The sequence below is a fragment of the Triturus cristatus genome, chromosome 7 (genome assembly GCF_964204655.1).
Source record: "Triturus cristatus chromosome 7, aTriCri1.1, whole genome shotgun sequence".
Lineage (NCBI taxonomy): Eukaryota > Metazoa > Chordata > Amphibia > Caudata > Salamandridae > Triturus > Triturus cristatus.
Window position 1 is genome coordinate 516,148,794 of NC_140590.1, and position 21,477 is coordinate 516,170,270.

Here is a 21,477-nt window from a genome sequence, read left to right on the forward strand (position 1 = left end):
TCACATACTGGTTTCTTATGGGCAGGCCCTTCACATAGCAGGTCCTCTCAGGGCGCAAGCTTCTCACCGAACCTGTATCTTCTCATGGCCTTCCTGTTCACATCCTATATTCCCTCAGAACTGGCTCCATACAGACCCTGAGCTTTTCCAGTGAGTTGGTTTCTCAGACCCTATATCCTCTACAGGTGTTGTCCCTTCACAAACCTTCTAAAAGTAATGGTAAAAGTACCTTTTCAGGCACTTTGTTCTCCAGGATAACTCAGTGTGCTAACATCTTCAGTTAATGAGAAACCAGACTTTCATCCTTGCGAGTACTATTTGATTGGGCAACAGCAACACCTGTTATGTACAGTAAAAGAGACAAATTCGCTAAATCACAGGTACTGCAACTGCTAAATGGCTTTTTAGTATGTACTAACCCCATTTTGTGATTCAGTAAGTATTTACCAAATCACAAAATGGGTTTAGAAATGCCTATTGAACTTGGAAGGCACATGTTTAGGTTGTCCTTTCCAATTTGGGATTTGAAGGGGCATATTTCCAACAGAATGGAAAAGCATGGTGTTAAGCAAACATTGCTCACGCCATGCTTCTCCATTCTGAAAATGCAGGGATGTGCCGTACTCACAGGAATGCGACTTACCCCTGCATTTCCCCTATCGCTGGCGTTGAGTTCAGCTGCCTAGAGCCAACGCAGTACCCCTTCCTGCGCATAAACAATCTTTAAATGTTTTTTTTTTTGTAACTTCTATGTGTGCTGCTTAATACAGCATACATAGAAGTTGCAAAACTGCATTTTTTTTAAAATGTTTGTTTATTTGCAGGAAAGGGGACCTTCCTGCACATAAACAATCATTGCAATTTGTTGTTTCTATGTGCGTAATGCAGCCAGGCGGGGAACATGCAAAGTCTGCATTACTGTTTGGCTGTGCAAGAGGGCAGTAATGCGCACTTTAAGAAGTGGAAGCACTCCTCCCCCTGCCCTGGCCAGCCCCGCCCTAAGAGCCACTGACTTCACTAGGAAAAATAAAATGATAATAACGTTGTGTTATTATCAGCTTATTTTTTATTTTGAGCAGTGGGGTGACACTCCTCCACCTTAGCGAAAGAGACGCCACTGCTAAATGTGCTTATTAGTATTATTATTAATAATAATTTATTTGGTATTTAATTTTTAAAGTTCAACAGCCGTGATTGACCGTGGTGCCCGTAGTGGGGGATTTTGCCCAAAGCATAAAAATCTCCCTCCACCACTGCAGGGGACAATGTGCACAGAATTAGCAGCAGTTGATACTAAATTGGAAAATAAACATGGAAAACTGAACCGAGATTAAAAGACAACCACTACCAAAACCTTAACTAGTAAAGTTCTTGTAAATCCATGCACCAGTTAACAAATGCCTTTCAAAGCAATAAAGAAGAGGACGATTGGAAAGGCATCTATTGTGGGCTGATCCAAGGAGGATAAAGTGATGTTGCTTACTACTCAGGGGCAACGGATAAGGGCTTTAACCCCTTCAGCGCTGCGCGGATTCCCCCGCGGTGCTGAAGGGTTCGAGCGCGGGCGGGGCCATGACGGAACGGTTCCGTCATGAGCACAGCTCAACCGATGCTCATGACGGAATCGTTCCGTCATGAGCATGGAAGGGGTTAAAGTCCTTGAAGGTCACCCACCCACTTCTCCTCAGACTCTTACAAGAATGACTGGCTTCCAGCTTGGCTCAACAGTCACCTCAAAGAAGTTCCCCGAGATGGTCATGACTTCCATTATGGTCAGGGTCGTTTCTACCATTAGGCAAGACTAGGCGGCTGCCTAGGGCGGCAAAATGGGATTTTTTTTTAATTTGTGCATGTATATAATGCCCACTGGAACAGTCTGCATTTATTTCACAGAAGTAGCAGGTGAAGTTCTTTACGTATGTTACCTTCTTTTCATTTTTTTAATTTCAGTATTGTAAAGAAACCATAGGGAACCCATTTCACAACCTTTAAAAGCAGTATAAATAATGTCACCATTCTCGTGCAGACACATGGAAAAGAGTACACATCTAAGTGAACGTAAAAAAAAGTAAGAAAAGATACAAATATATTGTATTTTAAATAACATCACTAAGTTTGCAAGGAACACTTTGCAGTGTTCCAAGTGACAAATGGGAAAGTAAAATAGAAAGAAAAACATGGAGAAGTGGAGATAAAGGGGGTCGTAGGAGATAACAAAGCATAAAGGAGCACAACATACAGCACAATAAGCTCTTTTTTAAAGTGTCAAATAGAATTTCTTCCCAGAATCCAAGTCGTAGATCACTGCAATTTATTGGGAGACTCAATCTGTATGAGCAGTAAGGAATCAGGGCCTAGATTCACAAAAAGTCATTCAGAGATGGGCTGCATCATAAAAAGTTGTACTGCACTATGCAACTTTTTTGCATCATGGTCAGGCAACAGCACCTGTATGTGAGTGCAAGCGCACTTGCTTGTACATGCTGCGCAGTGCACCCTAGCATAGTGGTGTGTGGAGTGGGCCAGCGGTACCAGTGTGTGGGTCCCCAGGGCTGTCAATCTTGAAGCACGGGAAAGCGCTACCAATGATGGCCCTGGGCATCGTTTTTGGCCAGTCCCCGAGTGGTGCTTTATGCAGCAGCCAGTGATGGTGACTACGTCTCGCACGTCGCACCACCCGCTCTCTCTCGGTGCGCGTGGGGAAGTCTGTTTGTGTCGGCTGCTCTGGTGCCTAGGAAATAAAATAACCATGTTAGGAAATTGGTTTATAATTCACAAACTTCATTTGTTTTCAAGCAGTGCAAACAGGTGGCTAGTAGCACGCCACACATAAAAAAAAATATGGTGCTAAGAGGCTTAATTTTTTCCATCACGTCAATCTGAAATTCGTTTTTTGTTTTTTCACCCCAAAATACAGGTTCCGGTCTTATTATGGTCTGGAAATAGTGAAAAAAAGACGAATAGCCATTATTTAATTTCTAACCTGCAATAAAAACAAGTTCACATTGTGCTCTGCCTCCTGTGCTTTAGCTTTTGGGGTTGTTTGTCACGATTTATGCGAGACATATCAGCGGCGGCTAGATATGAAACGTGTGATGCTTGACCTGTGTGAATAAAATCATATAGCAAGACTCTCCAATCCACCTGGTTCTAGAGTCAGTTTGGCAGCTCTATATGATTTACCACTCAAATGTACCCAGCAACTATTGTACCGCGCAGTGATGTTCTACGGCTACTTTTGCGCTCTATACGCCCACTTACAAAACATACATCGCAAATTAAATTGTGCCTCGGGGCTTAGATAATAGGTCAATATTACTCAACACAAAGGCACTCCTTTTTAACTTGGAAAGATAAGGCTGAGTAGACGGTGCAAATATTTCAATTTGTGACCAGCTAACACTGCAGATCTCTGCAGCAAGCGGTTAACCTACTCAGCTGTTTTGCAATGTTCTCTTTGATTACAGGTGTTATTTATACTTAGGGCCACTTGAAATTAAGCCGCAGGGGGAACCAAATTATGTGGAGAGTTGGCTAAATTATGGTTAAAAAAAAGGCAAACTATGCAGCAGAACGAGGCACATTTTGTGATCTAATGCATTAATTCTTGTAGCCTGGATGACAGGGGGAGAGAGTGATGGTAGTAAAAGGGAGGGGGCGGCATTTTTCAATTCTCGCCTAGGGCGGCAAAACACCTAGAAACGGCCCTGATTATGGTAGCTCAACCTGTGCACTGATCAACCTTAAGCTGTCTGATTCTTACATAGGGTCCTGTCTCACTCATTCTGCACAGAGAGCGGACTTGCACATCTAAAATCTGTAAATGTCTATTATTTGTGCTCAGGTTGGAAAAGATATGACCTGGTCTCATGATGCTTGAAGTGGGTCTGAACCTGGTCCAGAGGCTTGGTGGAGGAGTGAGGCTTTCCTCTTGGCTAGCCAGAATGGATTCTTGTTGATCAGAGACTGGGAATGTGGATACCATAGTCCTGCTGCGTGTCCTGGCCCCACCAGCGGTTTCCCCCATAGTGGCATTTTGTGTTGCAGGAATCTGCCAACCAGTGTCTGGAAAGGAATGGATTTTTGTGGTCAGTGATTTCGCTCCTCGAGTGTTTCTCTTGAGTGTTTCCTGAGTCTGAGCATGGTGGGAAGAAGAAGGCTAAGGATGACATTTTTGATCCATGGTTGTCATCTTTAAGAATCGAGGGATGCTTATCAGCCTGCCGGGCAGCAGGCACTTACGCGATACAATAGTGCTGGACGCACTGATGGAGGCAGGAAGATTTCTTCCGGTGGGTCTGCAGTGAAAAAACATGAGGTAATATTGGAGACCCTACCTGGTAGAATGCTGACAGTGGAGCGTCACTGGAGATGACCGAGGGTAGGCTGAGAGTCCTAGAGCCTCATTCAGCTGAGATTGCCACAAACGTGAATGAAGTGAAAGAGGTACAGGCTTTTAGCAGTGGACACTATGCTGATGATGGAGGAGGAACTGAAGTTGCTTCCTAGCCTTAGAAGGAGCTACTCACTGAGAATGCTTAGTGCACTAGTAGCGGCATTATCCAAGGGGTTGCAGGACAGGGTGGGCACTGTAATTAATTTACAGGCTCTCTCCCCGGGGGGGGGGGGAGGTGGGGGGGTCAAATGGTACTGTGAGAAAGTACATATAGACAACCTTCTTGAGTGAGGAAACCGAATGGAGGATCAGGGGCACAGAGATGGTGGTTATTAGGCCCGGCTTGCGGATTTGGGGGAATTTAGTGTCGCCACGTAACTCTTTTAACATGGAGTTCCGGCCAAATTCCACCAATCACCACAGAATGTGTTTCTCATTCGAGCAATGCAATGCAATGACAATAGGAACTACAAGAGGCTCCAGCAAGCAGGCTGGTGAGCATAAGTAAGATTTGGCATCCCCTAAAACGATTTCCAGTTGCTAGGAAACCTTCCGGCATGATTTTCTAACATGAGCGGCCACAGGAGCAGTCATGGTCAGAGGGCTGCTTCTCAAGTAGATTTTCTACTTGAGTGACAGCAAAATCTACTTGAATGGATGCGCTGTCTTGCATCCCGTGTGGTGCCATCCGCGCTGATTTTTCAGCATGGAACGTGCATTTTTTTGGACCCACTGGTCCATTACAGGGCTCTGTAATGTATTGAGGTAGTTCCTCTGGAAAGGTGGAGCAAAAGTTGTGTTGTGTTTATTTGGATGTATTTTTCTGTTTTCCCTCTGCTCTCCTTTTCCTTTGCTTGACTTTTGAGTCATAGCATTTACTTTGCTGGTTCTCTTCCCTCCATGATATGATTTCTCAAAATGGGTGGCAGTAACGTTTTGGTCAACTTGTCTGGGAAGAGGTGGCTCTTCCACTAAGGTGGAGGAGCGTTGCCCCACTGCATTGCAGCAGTGAAGGAAAGGAAAAATAAAATGTTAATAACATGATGTTATTATCATTATATTTGTTCCTGCTGCTGCAGCATGGGGCATGATAGGGTTGCTCTGCTCACAGATCAGGGCAGTGGAGGAGTGGTGGGCACACTGAAGAGCTCATGACGCTTTGGTCAGCCGTCTCAGGCCAGCCAAACAGTCAGGCACACTTAGCATGTTCTCCAACCAGGCTGCATTGCAGCCTGGTTGGGGAACATGCCCAGGCCCCCAGGCGCCCAGTCCCCAACTGAGCGCCGAATTATGGTGTTCAGACTAATCACAGCACTGCCCTGCAGCGTTGTGATTGGCTTAGAGGAGCCAATCACAACACTGCATCTGCGTTATAATTGGCTTAGGGGATCCTGGCTGCTTCCTGTTCAGCCAATGGAGGAGAGACGACATGGGACAGAGCGGGAGGAGATATGTATTACCCCCTTGCCCCCGCCACCCCATATTCGTGTCGGCCAGCACTACGTCTGGAGCCTGCCATACCAGCCCTATACACTTGTAGGTTTTTCTTCTAGTATTTTTGTAATAAAGCACTAAATATATTTATTCCATAAACTTGGACCAGGCTTTTACAAATTTTAAGTCGTAAGCTAAGATTTCAAAAGGAACTTGCATGACAGGCTAGCTATACGCCATCCAAGTGTGAAGTAGTGAAAAAATGCATCACAGATAAAAGTTCTCACCAGATATGCATCAGAATAGTTCAAAACGAGGAGTGTGTCTATTTGTAGATGGCGTGTCCCTATTGATTGCTCTTCATCTCGATCTATGTTTTTTCTGGAATCGATTTGGATCTTGGAGGTCATTTACACCTTGGACAACAATTTCTGATGATTCTCTGCATTACACAGGCAGCTGAGATGCGAAGCAGCAATACTGTCTCCTCAAAGACTTGCAGAAGTCTAATACGTTTTAGAAAAAAAAATGATGCTGAATTTATTACAGTTATTGACACAATAAAGCACATGCCATTGTGGTAAATCCACATCCATCGATTTCTGGTTACAGACATTTGCAATATGGCCAAATTTGAGCAAGAGTGTTCCAAAGGAGCCAATGAGGAGGGGCCTGTGTCTTCATATGTTTGCCATAAGTGCCAACGCACATGCTGCCGCCGTGTGTTCCACAATATTGTGGAATGAGGTGGCTACAAGCCCCTGTTTGTTCTTGGTAAGCCCACCATATGTCTTGCAACAAAGAGTGCATGTGCTGTCTAGCAGGTGACACCTAAAAATGGAATTAGACAAAGAGTGCCCAGGGTAGAGATTGTGTTCCTGGAACAAGAGCAAGGTGAAAAAAGCAACCTTCTGCCATGACCCGAGGTCCTAAGTCCTCTGTTGTTCTCAATGAAACTCCCTGAAAGTTTGACATATGGGCACCCCAGAAACGACATCACCCCAACCTACACCGGAAGCCCGACCTAGCGATAGGCACACACCACAGGATGGATAGGGACAGTGCCACACACGCAGCTGTGGTGTGCGCTTGCTCCACATTGCACTTGCATGTCAGAGTGGCAGCAGGGGGCACCTGTGTGGAGCAGATCTTTCTGCAAGTCCCTTTTACTAATATTTACATCCACCCTTGCCTTTGCTTAGGTCCACACCCATCACACTTGACTTGCACAGGCCATGCCCTCTAGCAGCGTTTCTCTTGCCACATTTTTAGCAAATATTGGTGATGTGTTGATTGTGTTCCCTCCAGCTCTAAAACCCTTGCACCGTTTGATTTAACCTTTGTTTTGCATTCCTGTTCGAGATGATAAGAAAGAAACATACATTCAAGTCTGCATGTTAAAAGTAGCCCCACAGACCCGGTGCCACATCTCCCAAATAGGTATTATGTGGGAAGGTCGTAGGAAATGGAGAGTGGGAGGGAAGAGGGAAAGTGATAAGAGCAAGAGGCAAGCGAGATGTAGGAGGGAAGGAGAAAGGGAGTAAGAGGATTGGTGGGGGGAATAGGCATGGGGTAAGGTGTAAAGAAATTGGGACCCATTACGGTAGCTGGTTCTGCTATGACTTGACAAACGTGGCTTGGGCACCCTTGAAGGCTGCAGTGTAACTACTAAACCAGTCGGCAGTGTGGGCAGAGATGAGAGAGTATGGCACCAACCATTTCCAGAAATACTTGAATTGCAGAGCGGTGTCTGCTGGCGGGTGAGTTCCTTGGAATCACGTCTACTGGTACTCAAGTGTTCTAGAGTAGAACCCCAAACGCACAAATCCATGGTTACTCTCTCCTCTTAGAGTAACACCCCAGTCCTAAGACTGCCCCGCCCTTCAACAGTGGGACTCCCACACCCTGCCTGTCCGGCCTTCCCATAGCATAACCATAGTCCTAGTGCTGCCAGTGCTGCTCATAGCAGAACCCCAGTCCTATGGCTGCCAGCCTTCACCGTGGTGGGATCTCAGTCCTCTGCTGTCCAGTCTCTTCTCATGGGGCCCCCAGCAGTAGGATTCCAGCCCTTCAGCTAAGTACGCTGCTGGTCTTAACCTCCATGGCGGGATTGGAATTCTACCGTAGGCACTCACTCCGCTGGCTATCATGTGTCCCCCCTCCCCTAATGTTCAGGAGTGGTCTGCTGTCCGTCTTGCGACCTGATGATGTGTATATGTATATGGTATTTCCATAGCACACACCTAGTCAAAAGGCAATGAACTCTTTACAGGGTCTTGGGGGAAATCAGAGCCCCTCGCCCACACTTAAGACTGGAGACTTCACAGCAGGGACCGTGGTAATGCGCCGAGATGTGGGATCGGCAGCGCAGAGGAAACACTCACTTCAGGTATATTATCATTGGCACGACCAGCCCAGCAGGTGCTGCCAAAGTCAACACGAGTCGTAACACGCCGTAATGCCGGCGTTTGCTCTGCGCTGCCCTGGGGCTCCTCCGGCGGGTTAGGTTTCATGTTCAGAGGTCGTGTCCCACCTGGTGACAGCAGCGAACACATTGAGCAGGTTTCTTCCCAAGGCCTACATTGAGCAGACAGCTCGGGGCGCGCCAACACAAACTACTGACGGGGACTACTGTCGGCTGCCTGCTCGCGTGGAAGCCTGCTCGGGTCTAGAAGGCCTCAGTGCAGTGGCGGAGCAATGACCCCGAACTCTAGGGGGCCCCCACGGCACTGTGCACGGGCAGCGGGCCCCTGCCCTGAGAGCTCCTGACTGGCGTCGGAGGGTGGGTGGCCCCCTCCTTGAACTTGGTAGGACCCCTCAGGTTCTGTTACGTCACTGCCTCAGTGCAACCCACTGCAGACTGAGACGCGGGTACAGTCCTTCAGCACACGCAGCCATGCATATCCATATAATCCATTATTAGGCGTTGTATTACCCCATAACCTCAGCAAATGCGGGGAGATCACAAACCTGTGATTATTAGTTTTTGTATTTCTCTTCTGTGGCTCGGCCTTCAGATTGCTTTTGTGCACGCGTCACCCGCAGTTGGGCCTTGTTGTGTGCTCTCCCGTACCCTGACTTGGCTACGAACAGGAGAGACCCTCTTTTACTCTGGCACAGGTGCAGCGCCGCGAGCCCTGATGCAGCGCCTCACTATATTAGTGCTGCTCAGGTGCCTCCACCCTGCAGCTCGAAAATTGGGTAAACAGTACAAGCCAATCAACACCAATTTCCTGGCTTTCTCTTATGAACAATAAGCTTTGGTAAAAACCAATAGGTGTCGCAGCTCTGGCATCTCTGCTGTGAACTGCATACTAGGGGTCTCCTTTCAGCGGCGGATGCTATGCTGTGCCCACCCACGGACCCCATTTTAATCAGGCCTCCTACAGTGTGGGGCTGGTGTTGAAATGTTTGTCAAAGCTGTGTTTTAGTTTCCAGTTTGGCCCTGGCATTACACACATTGATGCTCCCCGATGTCCCAGCTTCCTGTGCTCCCCAAAAACCTGATGACCAATATCATCCCAGTGCTGGAGCCAGGGCGCCAGTCACGACTTCTATTTCCCTGTCCTAGCCTGCAGGCTGCCTTCTAGTCCCTTGACTTGGTCTTTGTTTATCTCCTCTCCTCACCTCTGTTGCTCCCTTTTTAAGCCTTGGCTACATACACGTTTAGCTGTCTGTTGTCAAACACTTGTTGTTTCTAATATTTCTAAATATATACATATACGTTTTGGGTCAGGGCCTTGCTGTTGACTGGTTGGCTTTCTCATCACTTTCATTTCCCAGCTTCTTATTCAATAGCCTTCCTTGCTTTGCTTGTGTTTGCACTCCCTCCTGGAGCATAGCTTAGTACCATATTTTAGTGGGTGATTTGTATATTTCCCCGGCTCATCTTCAGGGTACTACGTGTTTATTTTGCTGTTAGTGCTCTATGAGAGTGTATGTATTTTCAAGGCCTTTCCGTCATGTGCAGCTTCCCTCCTCAGCCCCCATCACCCAGGATCCTCCATTGTTCGCTTGAGTCATCTGCTCCCTGTTGCCCACCGTGATGCCCCACCTCCAGCCTTGACTTATGCCATAGGGAGGATAATAATTCTTCATCATTCTGCATGCCCCACTGTCTCTTTTAATCTTTTTCTTCCTTGTGATCGTTCACTGTCTCCTGTCTTTCTCAACAAGGTGCCCCCTCACTTGTTTTTCTGTCTGCACCATCTCGTTTCATCCGCCCGTGCCTCTCTACTCAGGATGTCTGACCTTTGAAGCAGGCCACTCACCTAAGTTGGGGTGGCTCACATTTTCTAAGTGGGCATCTCTGCCTTTTCTTGTTTGATCTCTCTGAATGGAAGCATATTTTGAAGTCCTGCTACTGGATCTGTAGTTGCTTCACTCCTTCCTGCACCAGGGTAAACTCATGGCTTCGCGAGCCTAGGTATGGCCTATGCACACATGTCAAGCCCAAGAGTCCAGAGGAGTGAGATTTGAGTGATTTAGGACATAAATATCTAGTCTACTAATCAACTAATTGAACTATTGGAGTGACAGACACTCTGCTGTAAGAAACCTGATTCATACCTAGTTGCGAGGGGCAGGGGGGCTGGGGGGGGCGGCAGAATGTTGTATTTACCCGTGGAATTGGTGGAATTTTGGCCACTCCGTGTTACTCTTTAACGCAGAGTTGTAGCCAAATTTTGCCAATTGCCACCTGGTGGAATTGTTTCTCACACGGCTCTGGAATATGCGAGCTGGAGAGTGTGAGCGACATTTGGCCTCCCTAGCATGATTTTCTAACGCGGGTGGCCACTGCCGTTTGCGTGCGATCGCAGTCAGAGGGCCGCCGTTCAAGTAGAGCTCCCATGACCGCATGGTGCCATTCGTGCTGATTTTCAGCACGCCTCACGCTACCGGTGCTAAATTGTAACTTGAGCAGCATATTTTCCCCCATTGGTAGAATACCACAACATCTCGCTGCGTTTTTCTGCAACTCCGCAAAATTCTGCCCACCCTTAGATGTGAGACTCCATGGTTTGGAAGGCATTCCAATTGAGTGAACACAAGCCAATAATCTCACAGCAAAAGTGAGGTTGGGGTGAAACTCCAAGACCTGAGATTCACATTCTCTGTGCGACATTTTGCTTCAAAAAATGAAACACTCCCACTGACTGACGTTCTGCTCCAAGGCATGAGTTCTCATACAATGAAGGAAACTGTGCACCAAGGAGTGAAACTTGCACACAATGAAACTGGCTGTGTGCAAAGGTGTGAGGCATACACCAAACCGTGATGCTGTGCTGCAAGAAGTGAGACTTACAAATAATGAGTGAGGCTGTACTCCAAGAGATGACACGCACTGAGCGAGTGACATCCTTCACAAATTCAAACTCACTTGTAGTAATACTGTGCTCCAAAGTTTGGGGCTCACACCCTGACAGTGAGACTCTACATTATAGCAGAAGACTCACAACCAATGGAAGATACTGATCACCAAGGACAGGACTCAATGCAAATGAGTGAGAGTAGGTTTCAGAGTTTGAGACTCACCACAAGAAACTTAACATAAAAGATCCACCAACTGTGAAGTGCACTGTTCACCAGAATGGAAATTCCTTTGAACACTGAACTAATTACCTCAAACCATCATTTTATTGCAGCCAGAATGATTAATGTCTGAATGAGATCCGCCATCATTCAGATCTGACAGGTGAGCATAGATCTCTGCAGCTGATGCTCAACCCGCTGTGCTTTCTTGATTGCTTAACAGTCCCTTGCACACCTAAGATACTTTTAATACTACTTTTTATGCGCGTAGCTCACTATCACATTAGAGATTTATCAACTATACGAGGAGCTAAAAAAAAATTTGATCTTTTTATTCTCGATAGGCTAAGATTGTATGGAAGCCTAATGTAATTCATGAGTAGCAAACCGGGATTCTTTCTGCATTATACCCTCCTCATAAGCAGTGTGTACAGTCACATATGTTTAGATCACACCTGTGTACTAGAGGTTGAAGGATTCAACTCAGTTGGTAGGCCATCTACCCAATGACCATTTGGAGGGCAACTGTCACCAAAATCCATGCATCTGCATACAGCCTCTGTTAAAATATTAATAAATTGTCATCCAAAGCACTCTAAAGTGGCTCAAAACTAGCCCGTAACTCAAAAGCCCATTAAGTGTCAAAGAAGCACCTATCCAGAGCCCCTGAATTTGTTTTTTTGTTGTTGTATATTTTTATTGTGAAGTACATATCAGTTAATACACAATACATTAAAAAAAGAAGAATAAACAATAAATCAAATTATGGTCACACAATAAATTACTATGAAATGTTAACTTCTCGATTCAATAAACTTTATTTTGATTCATAAGTAGAATCATAAAAGTATACACAGATTTAAAAAGATTACATAAAATTATTTTAAAAAGAAAACATGTTATATATCCATATTTAATTTGCAATACATTTAGGCTAAAGGGGTCACATATATAAACATATTGTAAAGACCTTGTGCATTCCATTAAAATACAAATCCACAAAGTAATCTATTACAATAGGTTTCCAATATTAATACTGCTCAATATCGATTTCTAATATTGAGTGCCAATCTAATAAAACTAAGCACAGCACTACATATAGCTGGAGATGATAAGGACAGTAAATACTCATAACCCTCTTTATAGTAACGGGATCCAAGGGTTAACAAAACAGGCTTAATAAACCGGTTTCTTGGATCTTTGTACAAAGCACAAAAGAGGATGAGGTGCACTGTGCTTTGTGAGGCCTTATCATTACAAGGGCAAGGGGGTAGTCTCTCACACCACCCCCCTTGTTTTGGGAAAGCAAAAAGAAAGTGCAAAGAGCTGAGACGGAACCTTGTCAAATAAAAACGCCATTGGGTATGCATGATATTCGATAGGTAAAACTGCTAGTGCAGCTTACCCCTATTATATAGTGCATGCTCACTATTTCTTAACATGCCTAACCTGGTACAGTAAGCGTTTTTAATCATTAGCTTAGATTCCTTGCCAACCATTTCTGGATTTTCAAATATGTGTCCCATCCCAATCTTATAAAGGGTTTCCCTTACATACAACAGCCATGGGATCCCATAGAATAATCAAGCTTAAGGCAGTCTTGTAAAATTTCCTTTGTGAGTTTCAATTCTTCAGACCGCCAAACCTTGCTCCATAGCAACAGAGGAGAGACATGGATAATATCACTCACAAAATCAATACCCACCTCAGTATGGCAGAAACTATTTGAAGTACCAGATGGGACAGATAGAAGGCGCTTTATAAATTTATTTTCCATAACTTGGATCTTGTCACAATTTTGTGTCCCCCACACTCCTGCACCATATGTGGCAACAGGGAGGCATTTTGCTTTATATAGAGTTTTTAGTTCTACAATCGGCTTTTGACCCAATTTACTAGAAAAACGAAAAAGGGCCTCTATAGATTGTGTAGCCTTTTGGGCGCGGGCTGCTATTAAAAAGTCCCAACTCATCGTCTTATTGAATAAATTCCCCAGATAATTAAAATTGTCCACTTTCGCAATAATTGAGTCATTCACCATAAACCTGCGAGATTTTACCCCTTTGGGACCACAGGTCATGGCAAAAGACTTTGTGAAGTTGACCCTAAGATCTAATCCTTCCATGAAAGTATCAAAGGCATTCAAACAAATTTGCATACTATTGGCAGTGAGGGTCATTAGCACCGTATCATCTGCATAAGATAACATCGGTATCCGTTTGCCATTTACCTGGGGGAAATATGCACCGCTGTCCAGGAGAAAACTTTCTAGACCATTGGTGTACACCAGGAATAAAAAAAGGAGCCAGAATACATCCCTGGCGTAGACCTTCAGTAGATGGGATAGATTTTGTCTTCTGACCACCTGATCCAAATCGAATCCTCACTGTTGTGGCAGCATGCAGCCTGCGAAGCAAGGTGACCAAAGGTTCTTCAAACCCCATGGTCTCCATCATTTGCCACAACTTTGCTCTACACACAGTGTCAAAAGCACTGGATAAGTCCATAAAGGCCAGGTGAATACAACTACGCCTGGCCCTCATGTACTTACCCATAATTAAAGCCAAATTAAGACATTGCTCTGTGGTTCCTTTGCCTCTCCTAAACCCATACTGGGAATCCACAATAATACCTGATGACTCAGCCCATGTTTCCAGGCGTGCCAGTATCACTCTTCCCATCAACTTACAAGACGCATCTATTAATGTTATCGGTCTGTAGCAGCACGGATCACCCTTATCACCCTTTTTAAAGATCCGTACCACTACCGCCTCTTGCCAGGAAGTTGGAATACGCCCTACCACAATTGCTCTAAATACATTTAATAAAAGTGTTGCCCACACCTCAACGTTATGTTTAAAAAGATCTAAAGGGACTGCGTCGGGCCCTGGGGCCTTTAGTATGGTGCCCTTCCTTAAAGCAGCATCTACCTCTGAGAGAGTAAGTGATAGGCTAAGCGTTTGGGCTGACTCCAGATGGAAATCGCCGACCCTCTCATTAGGAGTAGACAACGTCACCTCATTCGGATTAAAAATTCTTCCATAATGTGCTTCCCAGATATCCCCCGGTATATGCACTAGCACACGGGTACTCATAGTACGGCCCGCGGGCCGGCGGCGGCCCGGCAAGCCTTCCGTGGCGGCCCGCGGACCTTACAGACATCATACCTGTGTGTTTTTTACATCGCCGGTTGCAGCAGCGTGGAGCTTCTGGGGCCCGGGCGATTTCTTTTAAAGACCATTAACTTGTAAATGAGGCTTTGTTGAATTTCACCTCTTCTTAGCGCCCCTGATGCAGGGGCGCTAAGAAGAGGTGAAATACAATAAAGCCTTATTAACAAGTGAATGGTTTTTAAAACACCTGTTAAGTACTTGGGTGCGGCGGCGGCTGTGTGTGTTCTCGGAAGCTGTCTCAGCGCGGTTGAGGTGTCAAAGGGTGAGGAGGACAGCAGGGTGAGGTGACGGAGGGCAGCAGGGAGTGAGAGCAGCAGGTGAGGTGACAGGGGGAGGAAGACAGAGTGCGCAGAGGGAGGAAGACAGAGGGAGAGGGAGAGGGGGAAGACAGAGGGAGACAGATAGGGAGACAGACAGGGAGACAGAGGGAGAGGGAGGGAGACAGAGGGGAGGGAGGGAGAGCGAAAGGGAGACAAACAGTGATTCAGAGAGAGAGAGAGAGGGAGGGAGACGGAGAGAGAGAGGGAGACAGAGAGGGAGAGGGAGGGAGACAGAGGGAGGGAGACAGACGGAGGGAGAAAGATGGAGAGAGGGAGGGATACAGACGGAGAGAGAGAGAGAGAGAGAGAGAGAGAAGGAGACAGGGAGACAGAGAAAGGGAGACAAACCGAGTGAGTGAGACAGAGGGGGAGAGAGAGAGTGATAGAGAGAGGGAGGGAGACGGAGAGAGAGTGGGAGGGAGACAGAGAGAGAGAGGGAGGGAGACGGTGAGAGAGAGGGAGACAGAGAGAAAGGGAGACAGAGTGAGTGAGACAGAGTGAGACAGATGGAGGGAGACGGAGAGAGGGAGACAGAGGGAGGGAGTGAGACAGAGGGAGGGAGATGGAGAGAGGGAGGGAGACAGACGGTGAGAGAGATAGAGAAGGAGACAGGGACACATAGGGAGGGAGACATAGGGAGACGGAGACAGAGGGAGACAGGGAGGGATAGGGAGGGAGAGAGAGGGAGAGAGAGAGAGAGAGAGAGGGAGAGAGAGGGAGGGAGGAAGGGAGGGAGACAGACAGAGAGAGAGAGAGAGATAGAGGGAGGGAGGGAGGGAGAGGTAGGGAGACAGACTGAGACAGACAAGAGGGAGACAGAGGGAGGGAGAGGGAGGGAGACAGAGAGAGGGAGAGGGAGGGAGACAGAGAGAGGGAGGGTGACAGGGAGGGAGACGGAGAGAGAGGGAGGGAGACAGAGAGAGGGAGACACAGTGAGGGAGACAGAGGGAGAGAGAGAGAGGGAGGGAGACGGAGCGAGAGATAGATAGATAGATAGATAGATAGATAGATAGATAGATAGATAGATAGATAGATAGATAGATAGATAGATAGATAGATAGATAGATAGATAGATAAAGATGTGTGAATGCCGGGTCTGGTGGCTCAGTGGACGAAGGCGTCCGCTGCAGGGGCCTGTGTTCAACCTCATGGTCATAGTTTTTTTTTTTGCTCTAGCCCCGCCTCCTCCCCCACTGCCCCCGCCCCCACCGGTGCGGCCCTCAGCCACAAACCACACTGTAAATTTGGCCCCCGAGAGAAAGTTTGTGAGTACCCATGCACTAGCATATTGCCCTTTTCTTCACTCTGTAAAAATGGGCGGTTTATTACCTCCCAAAATAGCCTGCTATCCCTCAGTTCTGACGCTTTACTTAAGTCTTCCCATGCCTTTGTCCTTAAATCTGATTTTCGCCTATTGATAACATCTCTGTACATTTTCCTAGAATTTCTAACAAGCTCCCTATCCCGTGGTACTTGATGTAATGCCTTCGTTAATCTTGATTGTGCTGCGGAACATTCAGCATCAAACCATTTGTATCCAATTCCTTTCCCCCCCCCCACAGTTTTTAAGAGGTGGGATGCCACATTGCCTAGAAGAGCCTCAAAGTTCTTAATTATTAAATCTGGCTCAGTGGTGGAGGTTAAGCAAGCATCTATCCCTACCTTATTTGTCTTAAAATTCTCCACCTCCAATTGCCTTACGTCTACCTTATCCCATTTTAAGGAGACCCCTTGATTCTGGCTGTATTTTATTGGCTGTTCCAGGATCTGAACTCTCTCAAAGACAGAGTTCAGACTTAAGATTAAGGGGTTATGGTCGCTAGCAGGATTCACTTCAATCTGAAAATCATTAACAAGGTGGATATACCTGCTAGAGACCATGGCGAAATCAATTACACTCATTTGGCCCCTGTACCTTGAAAGGTGGGTATACCCAATGGTCTAGAAAAACTAGGCATATCCAGGATACAAAGTTCATTAATCGTGATGATATTATTCAAAGCATCCCCTTGTTTTGAGTGCTTAAAATGTGCCAAAGGCTGATCACTTAGGTCTACCAAACCACAGACTCTAGTCCCGCTAAACTTGTACAAAGCACAATTAAAATCACCTATCCACATAATAAAAAGGGGAAATACGCTATTAGTCACTTTACCAATCTCATCCTGTAATTTTACACATTAAGTGTCAAAGAAGCACCTATCCAGAGCCCCTGAATTTGTTTTTTTGTTGTTGTATATTTTTATTGTGAAGTACATATCAGTTAATACACAATACATTAAAAAAAGAAGAATAAACAATAAATCAAATTATGGTCACACAATAAATTACTATGAAATGTTAACTTCTCAGATTTCTGAACACAAAAAAGATAATACAGATATCAAAAGATACAATGTCTGAGACACTCATAAAACCTGGAAAGGAAGAAATAGTAATGGTGGACTAGGGAGGGGATGATATAGATAGTATACAATATGTAGTAAACCATATATTATAGATAGTTGGAAGATAGTAGCAAATATATCAGACAGATATAATATTTCAAGTGGAGATATTCCCACTAACTCAACAATTTCCAATAGGTGAACAGTAAGTCCTAATTCAAATAACAGTGTTACTGGCTAAAGCATCAACAGTCCTAATGATAACATCAACCGCATGAATATAAATAATGATGGTAATTAATTAATAAGGAGATGAAAAAAGGAAGTGATTCCCTTATTGTAGTTCCTAATCAGAAGAAACATCAGAAAAATTACCAGAAATAGAATCTTTATTAGCTAGAAAGGGGTTCCAAATTTGGATGAAAGTTCCTACATTGTCCTGCAATATATAAATGAGTTTTTCATATGATGCTATCTTATACATTTCAATAAGCCATTCATCATGTGTAGGACATTGTGGTGTTCTCCAATGTCTTAATATGCAATTTTTTCCTACAGTGAGTGCAATAGCTATCAATCGTGTTTGTGAGATTTGGGAGATCAGTAACATCATGTAATAGAACTAATTTTTCTGTTAAAGGAATGGACACTTGTATAGCTCTGTGTAGAGAGGCAGCTATGGAAGACCAAAATTCCTTCAAAATTGGACATTGGAATAAAATGTGTAGTATATCGCAGGCCTCCTGTGGGCACCTTCATCAGGTAGATTGGTGTACTAAACCTACTGTCCTGAGTTTTTGTGGTGACCACTACCAGTTATGAAGAATTATGAAGACAGCGAATTTCATTCTGGCCTCTCTGATTCCCTTATCCATGTTCATAATAACATCCTCCCATTCCTCATCGGAATAAGCTACAGTAATTAACCTTTGCCATTTGACGTGAAGTTGTGCTAGTAATGGGTATGAGTGTAATTTATGCACTATGAGATTATAAAATCCAGAGACTGCGCCTTTGAATTTCCCCCAAATTTGTAAGTATTGTAACGCTGGGGAATCCTCAACTATCCAAGGAAATGGTCCTAGTCTACGAAATAGGGCTTGTTTTAGTTGTAAGTATTTCCCCTCTTGGGAGGTAGGGAGTTGAAATTATATCTGAAGCATTTCAAAGGTTTTAAGCTCACCTTCTAAAGTGAGTAAGTGATCCAACGTTAGAATTCCTGCTCTCTCCCATATATCCCAGGATATAGTCTGTTTACCTATTCTAATATCAGCGGTAATCCATATGGGGCCTTTCTATGTAGTCTCAGGTTACTCTTAAGGAGTTTGTGGGCATGTATCCAAATCTTAAGGATAGATTGAATAATAGGGTTAGAAGTTTGTAAAGCAGGTGATTTATTAGTGTAAAACATTTGCAAACCTGACGTTGCCTGTATAGTTTGTCTTTCAATAAGAACCCATAGTGGGGGATCATCCTGTCTGGCCAAAGATAAACCAATTGAGATAAATGGAGGGCTGTATAGTAATGCTCAATACACGGTAAACTAAGACCCCCATATCGCTTGTGAGCAATCAATTTTGAGATTTTAAGTCTAGGTCTCAGGGATCCCCAAATAAAGGTTTTAATATCTTTGTTGATATCTCACAATAATATTTTAACTGTCAAAGGCAACATAGCTAAAACATAAGTGAAACGGGGCACTATGATCATTTTCACTGCTTGTACTCTATGCCAAAAAGACAGGTTAAGATGGGACAATTTTTCATACTCTGACTTCGTTTTGGCAATAAGTGGATCTAAGTTATCTTGAATCATCCGGTCTAAACCTGTGTTGATATAAATACCTAAATACTTCAGGCGGTCCTCTTTCCATTGACAATTTTAGCCCAAAATAGCTGCTTTCGTTGTACCCCTGGACAATAGAAGAGCTTTACTCTTATTCCAATTGACTTTGTAGCCAGAAATGATCGAGAAGCGGGAAATGGTACGCATGAGTCTCGGGAGTGAAGTAGGCAGATCAGTAAGTGTGAGCAATATGTCATCTGCGTAAAGAAGTCTTTGTGAAATCCCTGCTGGTGTAGGAATGCCGGCTATTTGTAAACACTGTCTTATTGCCGCAGGCAGTGGTTCAAATGCAAGAAGGGAGCTCCTGAATTTGAAGAAACCACTGAGAACAAGACGTGTATTCTTGGGAAATCCGTTATAATCAGTTAATCAGTTAATAATCATGCTGTACCTACGATCCAGGCATGTCAGAAGGTTTTTTGGGGCGAGGGGCCAAACCTTTTGTAGAGGGAATATGTATTACCCATCCAAGTGAAGGTAACAATTAAGCTGGGGGAAAGGGATTTTTGGTGTCACCTAGTGGTGCTAGCTGTATCACAAAGTAAGAAGAGATCAAGCCTGCTTATTATTAGGTCTCGCCTGTGACAGTGCATGTGCTGTTGCTTGAAAGATCTTTTGTTATCTACAAAAATAAAACTTAAAAAGGGCTTCAAGCAGTGGCGTAGGGAGGGGTGGCGGAGGGGGGCAGTCCACCCCGGGCGGCACGAGTTTTGGGGGCGGTGGCTTCCCATCTTCTTACCTGCGGTCCTCGCCAGCAACCACCTCCCCCACCCCCTGATCTTCATGCGTCCGCCGGCCAGCAAGCGCAGAGACCAACAGCTAGCTTTGCCACTGGCTTCAAGCCCACCTATTGTTTACCATTGGCTGGCTTCATTGTCACTCTAATTTCTTTTCTTTTCATTGGTTAGCAGCACCTGGTCTTATTTTTCTGTCTCACTACGAAACAACTGTAGGAAGATTCTGTTTTCTACTTCTTTAGTTTCGAGACACATACCATAGCATTGCAGGGAATCAGCTGTGTGTTTTATTTACAACTTCCTCCTCTTGTTTGCTATAGTTTATTACACAGACAAGCAGAGCTGCCCATCTTTTCTTTCTGTATGGAGCATAACGCAATCCTAAAACAGCTAATGTACAGTATTGCTAAATAACATTGTCAAAGGCAATTGTTATTTTAATCAAATTCTATTGCCTTTTTATATTGCTCCAAAGTCCCCTTGGTGCACTTCTACAATTGTTTTACACCAAAACAATCAGCTGCCTGTGCGCATATTTATTAAATATGCCTGGTTGCTCCAGGGCTCGTCTTCTATCTTTGCAGACAAGCCCATGTAGAATGTTATGTTTCATTAGTAAGAAATTGAACCCTTATGTTTCTATTCTTTTTTGTCCTTTTCTGGTTACACTCCTTCTGTGTTTTGCTTTACATTTTTCCTCCTACTAAAGATTTGTTAAAACTCCCCAATTTGATATACTTATATTTTAGAAGCACATTCCTTTTGTATAGAGAACCAATTTAAAGCAGGATCACAATAGCATCTTTAAAACACAATGTAGGTCCTTCCAAAAATGCCATACCATGCCGTAATATAAAATAGTAGGCCAGACCATATCATACCATGCCACACAATGACAGGACATATGCTACCATATCATACCATACAATGACAGGCCATGCCATACCATACTGTACAATAACAGGCTATACCATACCCTGCCATATACAAATATACATTAACAGGCAATGCTACATCATATGATACAATGACCAGCCATACCATACCTTAAAATAACAAGCCACACCATACCATACAATAATGGGGCATACCATACCATACTATAGAATAACAGGTCATAATATACCATATCATTCCATACCATACCATAACATACCATACTAAGCAACATACCGAAAAAACATTAGGAAATCCAATACATCTACCATTGGTGAGACCTATTGGCATATATATAGGTGCAACCACTGCCGAAACCGCAAACAGGAATCAAAAGCTTTACACTAGAATAAAAAGGAGAAAAAAAACATTACAATCACATATGCAAATAATGCACCAGTCCACACACAATCCATCAGCCAAGCTAAGGGGTAGGTGGGCCTAAGAGTATAAATAAAATATTCACCCCCGTAAAAGCGGAGCAACCCTTGCGGCCACTCCCCAACACAAAAATTTAAAAACCCCTGTTCTCTAGTGGCTTCTGTCCCCCTTGGGGGAAGATGGGCCTAAAAAACATACTGCTAATCTGCCACCCGAAGAGGACAGAAATGGCCACAATCATCCTCCCATAAAGGGGAGCGACCCTTGTCCAAGGGGCCGGTCCCCCAACATAAAAAAAAATAACCCTGGTGGCATAGTGCCCATACAAAAAAAGAA

At 44.7% G+C, this 21,477-nt stretch overlaps 1 protein-coding gene and 1 long non-coding RNA gene across 3 annotated transcripts in view; one reads left to right on the forward strand and one right to left on the reverse strand.

Moving 5' to 3' along the window:
• The window catches only part of SEPTIN9 (septin 9), an 844,294-nt gene that overhangs the window by 98,691 nt on the left and 724,126 nt on the right, over window positions 1-21,477 (forward strand). The gene's annotated exons all lie outside the window — the stretch shown is intronic.
• LOC146810002 (uncharacterized) overlaps window positions 1,999-21,477 on the reverse strand; it is a 93,236-nt gene continuing 73,757 nt past the window's right edge. For both annotated transcript variants that reach the window (XR_014965616.1, XR_014965615.1), the window contains exon 3: window positions 1,999-2,731. This is a non-coding gene — a long non-coding RNA (uncharacterized LOC146810002). The remainder of the gene's footprint in view (window positions 2,732-21,477) is intronic.